General features: G+C 39.9%; 1 protein-coding gene across 4 annotated transcripts in view; it reads right to left on the reverse strand.

Moving 5' to 3' along the window:
• The window catches only part of zfhx3b (zinc finger homeobox 3b), a 346,552-nt gene extending 335,681 nt beyond the window's left edge, over positions 1-10,871 (reverse strand). Inside the window, exons 1-2 of one of the 4 annotated variants that reach the window (XM_067589268.1) lie at positions 10,786-10,871; positions 6,579-6,642 (exon numbers count right to left, since the gene is read on the reverse strand). The gene's annotated coding sequence lies outside the window, so the exon portion shown is untranslated. The other 3 variants (XM_067589255.1, XM_067589264.1, XM_067589247.1) reach the window with 3 other exon arrangements.
• Between the last annotated feature and the right edge of the window lie 1,496 nt (positions 10,872-12,367).

Genomic DNA, 12,367 nt, shown 5'->3' on the forward strand with positions numbered 1-12,367 from the left:
ATTTTGGCAATTACTGCTTTCTTGGCACACATCCACAAATGTCAAAATATTGGGTGAAATAAATCCTGTGATCCTACCTTTTGCTTTTGCACCCAGCTGTAGACACTTGCTTGACCTCTTGCTCAGTCAGAAATCAGAAAAATGATTGAGTGAGCTTACACGCTGTCAATTTCTATATACAGCACGTACACTGCACATGCTTTCATTGCTTGCCAACATCACTGCTCTCTATAGTATAGATAATTCTGCCCTAGAGACATCATCTGTGCGAAAACCTTTGTATTTTCCTTTGATTGCAGGTCTCTTGAATAACATGTTTATTTATCCTCTCATGTCTCTCATGTCTGACTGCAAAAAGGGAAGAGAGAGGTAAAAGAAAGAGAGAGAGGGAGAAAGAAATAAAGAGAGAACAGTTAGCTGCTCTTTGCCCGAGGACCTTAACTGCTCTCACCTGCTCTGTTTGGCGGCAGTGTAACAGCAAATTTTACACAGTCTGGGACACAAATTGGCATTCTGAACTCTGGTTATTCCTCCAGTATAATCTAATTAAAAGACACTGCCAGTGGGGTAGAAATCAGAGCATTATAAAGTTTGATAGACAGACATAAAAGTGTTTGCAGTTTCACAACATACTGGGCATGAGTGTAAAACTTCAGAGCCTTGGCTGGAAGAGGTTTGGGCTAACTGAATTAGCCCAACTACACGCTCCATGGTGACTATAAGCACAACACTAAGTGCTGAAATATGATTTACCGTATTTTCAGCTTTGAAGTCCAGCCAAAGATTTTGTGACTGACATTAGATATCTTGCTATGGAAGGATGAGTGAACTGGGTGCATTCCGTGCACCAAAGGTGTTTTTATTTTCTTTAAAAGCATGGCTAAGTATTGGGTTTCCGGTTCACATTCCAGTTTTGGCATTTTGTCTAAAGGCACAATTGGAAACCAATACAGGAATGCACAATGTGACAACTTCATACCAAAGAAAAAAGCTCTAAAAATGTACAGGGTCAAGTTGAGAGATTGTTTTTGAAGATCGGCTGCAGGTACTGCAATCTATTTCTCAGATAATTTACATCCATTTTAGAGGCATTCCTGTCAAAACACATTCTCTCATTGTTTTTACTCCAGTAGCTCTATTCACAGGATCACAAGGGCTAGAGTCTAGCCCACAATGCATTGTGCAGACAACAGGAACACATACTGCCTCTGACACAAATAGGCAGACAATTACTCACACTATGTGGGCAATTTAGAGTCTCCAGCTCACCTGATTAGGATGTTGTTAGACTGTGGAAAGAAATTAGATCACCTATTCAAACTTGGAAACATGGTCAAACCCCACACATATAAAGCTGGAGTGCAGGTGTTAGGATTAGGGTATTGTCCACCACCAGACATGCACTATATGAGGATTTTGTTTTGCTTTGGGTTCAGCCATGCCTATCTCTTGTCCTGTCACAGATACAATGTGAGACTTGAGTCTTCTTTCTTTTTAATTCACTATCAAGCTTGACATAAGTGAAGGTTGGAACATAGTCTTGTTTCTGGCCATGGATGATATCAATCAGTGCTGTCCGACAAAGACTACTATACACTGATGCAGAACTTCCTAATTAAATACAAGAACAACTGAACAAATCTGAGTTGAATCACAAAACAAGAAAAGGTAAATATCTGTAAAATTAATTTATATGGAGGCCCTGACTGTTGCACTTACCTGTGAAAGGGTCAAAACTCCAGCAAGGCTTGTAGTAAAAATAACAACTTTACTGTTAGACTGTGTGAGATTGTGAGGGTCTCACAATCTGTTGTTGAAGTTTTGACCTTTCCAGACATTTTTACTTTTCCATATACCTCGGAAGTAGGTTAAGTTGTGCCAGAAATCTTTACTGTGTTCTTTTCCTCCACAAAGCAATTACCCTTCAAAAGATGAGTGAAAAGTAACTTTTCTATAAAATATAAGTCAAACACAGCAGGGTGAATTTTTTTGTTGTTGTTGTTTTTTAACCCCAGCAGGGAGTTTGACCACTGAAAACTACTGTAATTCAAACAAGATTGCATCCTGTAAATGCTTTTTCAATCTGAATAATATGTTCCTCCACCTGACATGGTGTTTCTAGTCATGCCAGAGATTGATTTGAAGGTAGTTATGGAACCACACAGAGCTAAGTATGGGGACAGCTAATCACAAGCACCTTTAATGCAAAAAAAGTCTCCATCTAATCTGGCCATGCAGTGACCCGGATACAGATGCAGCTCAAAAAGGAATATTCAGAAGAACAGCAGCTCAGAGTACATTAAGGAGTTTTTTCCACAGTATAAATCATTTAAAGGACAGTTATAAGGGATGTCTACTTTTAAAACAAGAGGGTCAATGCGATTTTTTTCCTGAAACTTCCAACATGCACTTGAATCTCTGAAAATTAAAAACAGTGAGAGTGAAAATCCAGAATTGTGAAGGAGATACCACATTATAGCAATAGCCGACAGCACAATGCAGGACCTCTTAAGAGACTACACATAATCATAAGGCTCTCCAAAATGTCAAGGACAGCTGTGTTAAATGTTAAAGGCAATAGTAAAACAAGGCAAGTAGGCCAAAGACATTTTCTATGGTGGATAAAACGCAAAACACTGTGCTTCACAGAGCAGGATATAATAAATCCTACTTCTGGGGAAGCATGAGACAAAAGCTGTCAACATAAAGAGGAAATGTCCATCTCATGTTCTGCCACAGGAGACAATGACAGTACATTACTGTTCCAATTGGCTGCATACATGTTGAAGGAGGAGCTGTTTCATTGTAATGCTAACCTGGCAGGATAATCACATTTGAGCTAATTAACTGCACAATATTCCCAAAATCTTTGTGATGGCTAAACACAAATAAATCTTGCCACTTTGTTTAATTATGAGGCAAGACCCAACTGCGGAAAATAAAGTATATAACAGTACTGTATAACAATACTCAAAGATGCTTTTATTGGATGATGCACTTGTACCTGAACACTCTCTCAAGACAATAATGCAGATAGCATGATCCATAATAAATAGTCTTGAACACCATATTAATGAAACTGACTCTGATTAATTAATTAGATAAGATCCCTATGGCTCATGTCTTGGAACTGTGGATTGGACATATGGTAAGCTAAGATTTCTGGTGGACTACACATTTTCACAGACTGGTGGTGTCAGATTGAGGCCAAAAACAACCCACTGACATCTCTCCCCAAGACATTCCTTGAGAAATCTGCAAGATATTTATTCCAGAGACAGTTCCTTTAAGTCTATAAGAGTACCAGTCTACCAGTCTAATTTGGGTGTGTTTATAATAACAATGTCTTGAGCTAGTGCAGAATATATTGCTCTGAGTGGACCCAAAGTTAGATAAGAATTTAAAACTGTTTCTTTGTGGTACACAAACTGACAGATACTGTATCTAAGTCGAAAAAGAGGACAGAGCTGTAGATAAGGAATATCTTTGTATGCATTTTTGTGCAGTATATGCACATTTTTGCAGAATATGTTGGCATTTTGAGATGGTACTTTTTTCTGCATTGTACGTGGCAATGCTGGGGTTGGGTTTCTTTAGTTTTAATGTCAGCCATTTTTGCTCTATCAACATCTCTTACCCACTGAGGTCTGGTTATTTACCAGAGAAATTATTTTGAAAAAGACTCCTACTTTTCTAAACAGTTTAGAATCCATATTTCCTGAAAGTCCCTTACTCTGGTCACCTGTCAATCAAGTTAAATGCTCCCGACAGACAATCACAGTCCATCATTTCCAGGACCTACAGTTTACTCAGGTCAAGTGCTGTTAATTGATAAGGGCATGGGAAGACTATTGAGTTAAGTTAGGCTCTGTCCCACCACACAGTCTTGCATTTTGTTGACTTAGCCACCTGCCTATATGTGTTACTTAATTCTATTAAATGCCAAAAACAAATATCCCTTCACACTGCAAGTCTGTGGAAAATAATGTCCAAAACGTGGGGTTAAACATAAAATTAAACTACATTATAAGTTTCCTCTTATAATGGCGGCAGCCATTTGTTAAATCTCAGATGTCAGAGCTTTTCACAAGCGTCTGTATGCAACAGTAAGTTTGCAGTTTCTCCTCTCAACTGTATTACCACACGATTATACTGTAGCATAGTGTGAGGATTTTACTAAATCTTTACTGTGATAGATTACCTTTGTCAAAAAAGTTACTGTATTGTTGGTTTGAGTCAGCTATGAAGAATGACAATGTAGTATGCATTCTCAGAAGTTAACTCTAACCAAAACTGCCAAAGTTACCAAATGTAATCAGATCCTCTTTCAATGGCAAAGCAACAACAATAGGTACATTTAATTTTTGTGTGCGCTGTGCATGAATATAACTGTGAAAAAAATGAATGTAACTGGGTGTCCATTTACTATCCATCAATATGCAGTCATTGTATCCCATTCTTCTTTTCATAATTCCACATGGTAAATTTCCTGAGACCCTAATGAGAAAGAATGAAAGAAAAGCAGAGCATGAAAATGGCTACCGGGTCTCCTCTCCTTCCCATTCTTCCAGTCTATGCTAGTGGAGGGTTTTTTTATTAATTTTATTTAATTATCCCACAAAGCTCTTTTTTTACACTGGGCCATCTCTGCCTGTGTCCTACTCCCACTGTGTGAGCTTTGTAATTTAATAAAGCTTCATTTAAGAGAGAAGTTGATTAAAAAATTAAGCTCCAGTGATCACCACAGCCTCAGCCCTCCCCATTCCATGAAAAGATCCAATATTTCATATTATGAACATGTCGAGCAGAAATTATTACCGCAGGACAAGTTAATGCTTTCCATACAATCATATGTCAACTGCAAACCCCACTACAGAGAATGTCCCACTAAAAACGTGGAGACTGACAGGAGTTGAAAAAAATTCACTCCTTTACTGTAGGTCAGGCATTTCTTTTCTTTTCCCCTTGTACCTGCTGTCTTTCATCCACGTGTTAATTTTTTCATTCATAATTCATATTTTCCTACTTCTGACAGCTGGTAACTGCCAAATCTTACCTTACATAGCTGTGAAGGAGATGTCTTATATTTCTACATCTTTAGAGTGAATGATGACACTGTTCTGCAACACCGAATTGAGGAGACGGAGAAATTCTAGCCTACTGCCCTCTGCTTGGTTTCACTGTAATTGCACCAACAGCCTAATTACTTATACCCATACAGACTCTTTGAAATATAATCTCCCTAAGTTATCCCATCTGTGTAGCAACATGTACACATACACACGTACACAACTCACTGATATAGAAAATGTGCAAGCTGTCAATTCCCATTGTAAAAAAAGAAAAGAAACAACATGATAAATGTGATATCTACACTGCAGCTTAAAGTTAAATACCTTCTCACTGCTGGAGAAACATAATCCACACAATTAATGCTTGAAAATTATAGCCTGGATCTAGTGGCAGTTTTGAACCATAAGTTATTGATTTGGAAATGAAAACCTGTACTCTTCAAGGTTAAATCCAGTCCACCCTCATTACTGCTCTGTCCTTGAGAGGCCCGCACCAGGGCTGCTGCAAGGAGTAGAGAGGACTGCTTTAATGAAGGTGAATTTAATGGGATTTAATGTAGCTGGGGGCAATGGAGCAGCAGAGATATGGTTTTAACAAAGAGCAAGGGACCAAGGGTACAGCCAAGAGAGCAGCCATTTTCCTTTCTTTTTATTTATTTCACATTTGGCCGAGCAGAGTAAAAGCACACCACATTTTTGTCTGACTCAGCCCCAAGAGTCAGTGGTTACACTTCTGTAATCAGGACAGTAGGCCTCTAGCTTTCCATCTTAGCACTGAGATATTGTATAGTATGGCGTGATCTTGGAATTACAATGTTTATCTGTGATTTTAAATGTTACTTTAATTATATATAGTGCTATTTTTGTTTTGCAATCTAGCTTTAAATATTTAAAAAAACAAACGCAAACAATTCTCCAGATGGTCCGGCAAATCTTTGATTATTATTTCATTAAAACACTTGCGGAGGAGTATAAGAAAAATCGCAACGCTATTGACTGAAACATGAAGATAATGTGATGATGAAGGCACTATTTCACATTCACAATCATGTGTAAAACATTTTTAGGGAGCCCAGCAGGGATCCAAGTTAAAATTTTGATAATTCCTACTCACAGAAGTTACTCAGGTCCATTCTCTCTCTCCTTCATTGAACACGTGCTTTGATAGACTAAGCTATTGCATCATATCATGCTTCTTCAGTTCAGTATTGTGTAGGTGCCTTGGGCTGCTTAACACAAACCTTTAGGACAAGCAGTTTTATGTTCATAACCTGGTTCTATTATTAATTGTATGGAGCTCTCACAAATGCTGAATCCTATTTGCCTCATGCAGCTTGGTCCTTCAGCTGCAAGGTCATGTGCCTTACAAAAGCTGTGCCTTCAGCTTTTGTAAGCTTGATGTGAACAATGTGTGCTTTCTGCAAATAACATTAAAGGGCCCGCTCCTACAGTAATGCCCCATAAATATGCCAAAATCTTGAAAAGCAAAAAAAATTACTTTCATACCTGGTTTTGAAACTCTTGCACAGCCATTTCTCTTCTGAAAATGTACTGGAGAGCTGACAGGGTTCTAATTCATAAACAGTAAGAGAGGGGGGAAAGCAAAGATGTGATTACAAATGCCAATGTCATGATATAATTCATACAGTGTGTGTTGCTATCAGTAGCAATTCTTAATAATCATACTGGGCCAACAGCCAAACTCATTACTGATCATTGCCTTCCCTTCCTCTGGGGATGGATACAGGATAAAAATGAACTGCTGCTGCATCCCTCACTTCTTCCGCACTCTTTCATAAAGACACAAGCAAGAAAAATGTTTCATCGTCTGCTTAAGTTGAATAATATTCTTCACCACATTTTAAATGCTAGATCACAATGCTGATACACTTACACAGATTTAAAAAAGTCACATTTCTGAAAGATCAAATACAGAGCACATATTTAAAAACATACCTAAGGTAAATGCACCACCTAATTAAACCATGCTTTTCAAAATCACTAAACCTCTGCTAGGTTCAGCTTGTGCGTATATATTTCAGCGGAGGGCACTAGGAAATCAGGAAGGGGCAGTCTGCCCTTTTGTCTGTCCTGACACATTTGGGAACATATGAGGAAGAAGGGGGCTTGAATGACAGGGGTACAAACCCTTGACCAAGGGTCACTGACTATTCCCAATGCATACAGACAAGCTGCAGAACATTAAACTGATAGCGGGTCTATTAGTGTGTTTGCATCCCATAAAAAAGTTGTCTTTTCATTTAAGGTAAAGTTTTGTGTATATTCTGTATCAAATTGAAATATTTTAGAATAAACAGTCATGAAAGAAAATTATACCATCCTCCATTAAGACAAAGTTTATACAAAATCATATGTAAAACACATGCATTAGTTAATAGCCTATCTGTTCCAGGTTTTATCTTATTTCTGAGAAATCTTTCAACTCCCTTGAAGTGTTCTCCCACTGACCTGCAAACCAAGGAAACCTTTTTTTCATTTTTTTCCCTGAAAAATGTCATCTTTATTTGCAAGTGGACTTAGGGAACCTTGTCAATGCCACTTAATTTTTCAAAATTACTAAAAAGCTGTGATAGCTATAAAACAAGCCGCATTGTTCACATATCTGCATTTTCCATTTAATCTTTGACTTTCATTGGTGCTGTCTGTAATCCCTCAAACATGACTAATGGGAAACATTAAGTACAGGTTTGGGAACAAGTGGTTTTAATTAAAATGCTGGTTCACAGAGGACCTTCAAAAAGGGAGTTTTTTTTAAATCATTCTTCACAGTACCCTGTATCTTTTTCTTTTATTTGCAGTCATGGGTACGCTTAGACCACAAAAAGGAGAGAAAAAACATTTTTACAAGCAGAAAGAAAAGAAAAAGATACAGAATCATGCACAGTTAGTATTCAAATCAGATTTTTTCCACTTAACAAACAAAGAAACAAATAGATACAGCTTCAAACTGTTTTTCACCCTAACACACAAAGCCCCAATAGTTCTTAGGATGCTGGGCTTCCTGTTTACATAACAAAAGAGAAGTACTTAAAACAGATGGATGGCATATGAAAGCATCTTGAGAAGGCCACACAAAGATTTTGCTTTATTAATTCTGACAAGAAAAGAGGCAGAAGGGGTTCTCCACTTGAGCCATTCTTGAACTTGTGTTAGTGGTAGACTGTTCAATCTACATCTCAACTTACTCAACCAACAGCACTTCAAGAAATTCAAAGTCTCAGGGTCATGGTGTCCATGACCTCGAGACTTTGAAGGATATTACGTAAGGGCATAATCACCATAACAACTGACTTTAAAAGCAGCTACACAAAAACACAGGGCTTTGATGCCACCAATTTGTTCCATCACTATGAAGGGGTGACAAAAAGTTTTTTAAACCAGCATTTTTTGTGAGGTTAATATTCATTCACATATATTGCACATTTGTGATTAATATTTACGCTAGCAAGAGTATCTACAATATCCAAAGACTATAAATTAACTACTTGGGAGAGGGACTGACTTAAAAACAATCTCTGGTGAGTGCAGGGCCACACACAGCTATTCCTTAGAATAGCAACTTAATAAAAACGTGCGTAAAAACGACAATTTGTGGTTTTACAGGCTCTTATGTGCCGAACTATTTCTTGGAAGGGTGCAGTGACTTGCCTGGCAACCTCGCTATTAGGACAAGACTTCAGAAAGTCACTGCGAGTAGCTAAAAAAATAACATTTTTGATGGTAGACTAATTTCTCATGGTTTTTTATTGTCATATTTCCCAACCCTACTCCCTGTAAAAAATTACAGCCCCAGTTTCCCTGTTAAATTGTGGAGGCAAAAAAAACTTTTACCCACATCACCTGTAATATTCATCCTGTCTCAGTAGGACTTTTGCCCTCCTCAAAACGTTTCTAAAAGCAATGAGCTGTTGAAGTTACTGAACATTAGCTACAGAAAACATACCAGCTGGACCTTTTCACCAGAGCATTGGAAAATCTAGCTAGGAACTTATTTGAAGTAAGTAACTCACTTAAAATTGTCATCCCATTGGAGTTTAGTTTGTGGCCACCTGGTGAATTCACTGACCAGTTAAGCTTTAATCTGGTTTACCAACTTTCTCTTGATGCTATTAGCTTATTAATGCCTGCTTGTCCTTCGGGGGTCTAGCAGTTAAGTTACCTGGCACCTCAGCCGTTTAGTGATGGGCACATAGATATAGAATATCTACCGTAAAGTTAGGCGGGTGTCGCACTCACTTTTTCGGAAGCATAAACTGTAAAAGGAAATGGACGTGGCCGCCGTGACGTCACCTATTGGTTTGAGGATTCCTGTTTTGACTTTGCCCTCTTGGATTTTTGGAGCCAAAAGTGACCATATTTGAGCGAGAGAGTGGAGCTGAATCTGACACTAGCTGCTAGCTTGGTTAGCACGGTGCATTTACAGTCTATTTGGTCTAAATATGGACAGTTAACTGCGATAATGCTAATGCTGCGAAAAACAGGCTTAAAACTATTAAAACAAAATGTACCTACCGGAAAAACTGAACATCCGACTCCTTAGAGGGTCTTTTAGTACAACCAAATCCTGAACAATACTTTTGTGGGCGACCAAAATGTTACAATTAACTTTCATGAACTGAAAAACACATTGATATAGCGACGGCTGCAGTTACGCCTATATTTTGTGAATCTGAGGTACGCCATGGTTACGTTACTAACCAACGTTGCCATGATAGCGACTTGTCAATCACAAGGTAGCCACGCCCTAAAGCATACGCTGCTTTATCATCTATTTTACGTCTATTTTATGGGCCATAACTTACAAGATGAACATCATGCTGTATTGAAGAAGACTTGAAACTAGCGATTGAGACCATAAAGTCATTAGGAAAGTGTTTACTGGGGTAATAAATCAAGTTAGAAGTAGGGTCATTTTCTCATGGACTTCCATATAATCGGACCTCATTTTGCAACCGGTGGAGTCGCCGCCTGCTGGCCATTAGAGAGAATGCAGGTTTAAAGCACTTCCGCATTGACTTCACTTTTCAGACCCGGAGTTAAGAGCAACCGCTTGTGTTTTATCATGAACAACGGCACAGAACCGGGGCACAGAAGAAGTGTTAGTTGCCATTTAGCATCTGTTTTTCTTAAAATAACTTAACAAGCTAAACTTAAAAAAAAAATTAAAAAAAACTTCCAGGGCGTTTGACAGCACTTGCCGATGTCATTTCTCAAAGACTCTGCTTTCCAACTGGGACAATAAGTGTACCATCTCCCGCACAATAACGACGATTTTTTAAATTTCAGCCGGGAGTGACATCTAACTTGTCTATTTTGCATGAAGCAAGAAAAATCTGACCATTATTGATCATTTAAATAAATGTAAAAAATAATGGCAATTGATAGAAAAAAGAGAGAGCGTTAAGGAGAAGTCATGTTTCACAGAAGCTCTTACAGAATGACAAATTAAATAGTTTTAAACTGAGATAGAGCTATTAAATTAGAAAAGACAAGAAGGAGACACAGAGATGCTAACTTGGCTAACGTGACAGCTAATGACACAGAAGAGAAGAGGGAAGGCTACGCTAAGCTAAGGACAAAAAGACTCCAAACCAAAGGATTAAAGACACCAAACTCTAGCACAGCCTTCCTCTCACTCAAGTGAAGCTGTGAAGTAGTGAAGTAAGCCCCTTCATATCCACAAAACTCTTACCTCAAGATATACAAAGGCTAGACCTTTGCTAACTTAAAGTAGCCTGCTAAGTAGCAGCCGAGAGCACTTGAGGACCCATCATGAATGATCAGTGTTGCAAAATACCATGGGAAACCCTGCCTCATTGTCATTAACTACCCAACAGAAGTGAAAAGTGCACAGGCAAAGAAAGCTTATAAACATAAAATACTGAGAGAAAACCCAGAGGCTCTGACTGCAGATTTCTCCCACACAGGAGAGAGACTGATTATAACTAACCTATTACTGCCATTGAAGATGAGGACAGGGACAGCCCGTCTCTCACCGTAAATGTTTATCACAATGGGACCGTCATGTTTCAAGGCAATGAGACCAGTTTCAGCTCTGTCCAGGAAGACTTTAACACTGTCAAATTCCTGGCAGAGAAACAAACAGGACAAGGACAGTAGTGAGGAGAGGAGCAGCACTAACAACACAGAGCAGCCATCGCGGGAGAGGCAAGAGGAGAAGCAGCCTTCAGGAGACTGTTAAGTGCACAGCAGTCAACCAGGGAGCAGAGTGTGCCAGATGAGAGAGCGTCTGTCCCTGCAGGAGGTAGAGCTGGTGGAACTGAAGGAGCTGCTGCTCTCCAACCAGACATCCACTGAGTCCACACAGCAGCTAAGAGACCAGTACAGCCAGGTGAGGAAGGAGTTAAAGGCTTCCCTGCAGGAGCTGAGGGAAGAGGTCCAGGAGCTGCAGCAGAACAGACAGGCTATGGGGAGAGAGCTTACTGCTATGAGAGAGGAACTGCACCTGAGAGAGCAAACCATCCTCATCCAGAAGGAGCAGCTCCAGAGTCTCAGAACCAGCCAACAACAACAACCCTCCATCACCACCAACAGCTCCTCTCAGTCTGAACCACAGGCCTCCACCTCCGCCCTGACTGACACCAGGCCATCACAACAACCTGCGGTAACGCCCACCCACACCCACTCTACCACTGACTCACACAGGGAGGCCACTACCAGCAGGCCTAGCAAGACATCTGGAGAAGAAAAGATAGCCAGTGATGCTGACGTTCTTATCCTAATAGACTCAAATGGGAAATTTGTTAATGAGAACCAGCTTTTCCCTGGTCACAAAGTTAGTAAAAATCTGGTGCCGCAGGACTGACAACGCCCTCCAGCTGCTCACAGAGTCCACCTTGGGTCAGCCTAGCCACATTATAATACACACAGGTAGTAATGACCTGAGACAGGAGAGGGTAGCAGAGTCTGTGAAGAGAGTAGCACAAAGAGCTACACAGACCTTCCCCTCCTCCAAGATCATTATCTCCACCATCCTCCCACAAAGATGCTGATACCTCTTGTGGATGCGCCCTCATGCCAACTGTCCACGCAGCCTACCACCCTGCCCTAAACATTCAAAGTCTCTATGACCTTGTCCACCTCCACAAGGATACCATCAGCACCTTTTCAAAGACATTGAAGGATGTGGTTTTAGGACACAGCCCAAGACCCACCCCACACCTCAGGACCAGCCAGCAGACGACCCAACCCACACCCTGCCGGAACCACCCTGCCCATATTCACCAAGCCTCACCCTGCACCACATCCTGCTA

This window comes from Thunnus thynnus, chromosome 1 (genome assembly GCF_963924715.1).
Source record: "Thunnus thynnus chromosome 1, fThuThy2.1, whole genome shotgun sequence".
Classification (NCBI taxonomy): Eukaryota; Metazoa; Chordata; class Actinopteri; order Scombriformes; family Scombridae; genus Thunnus; species Thunnus thynnus.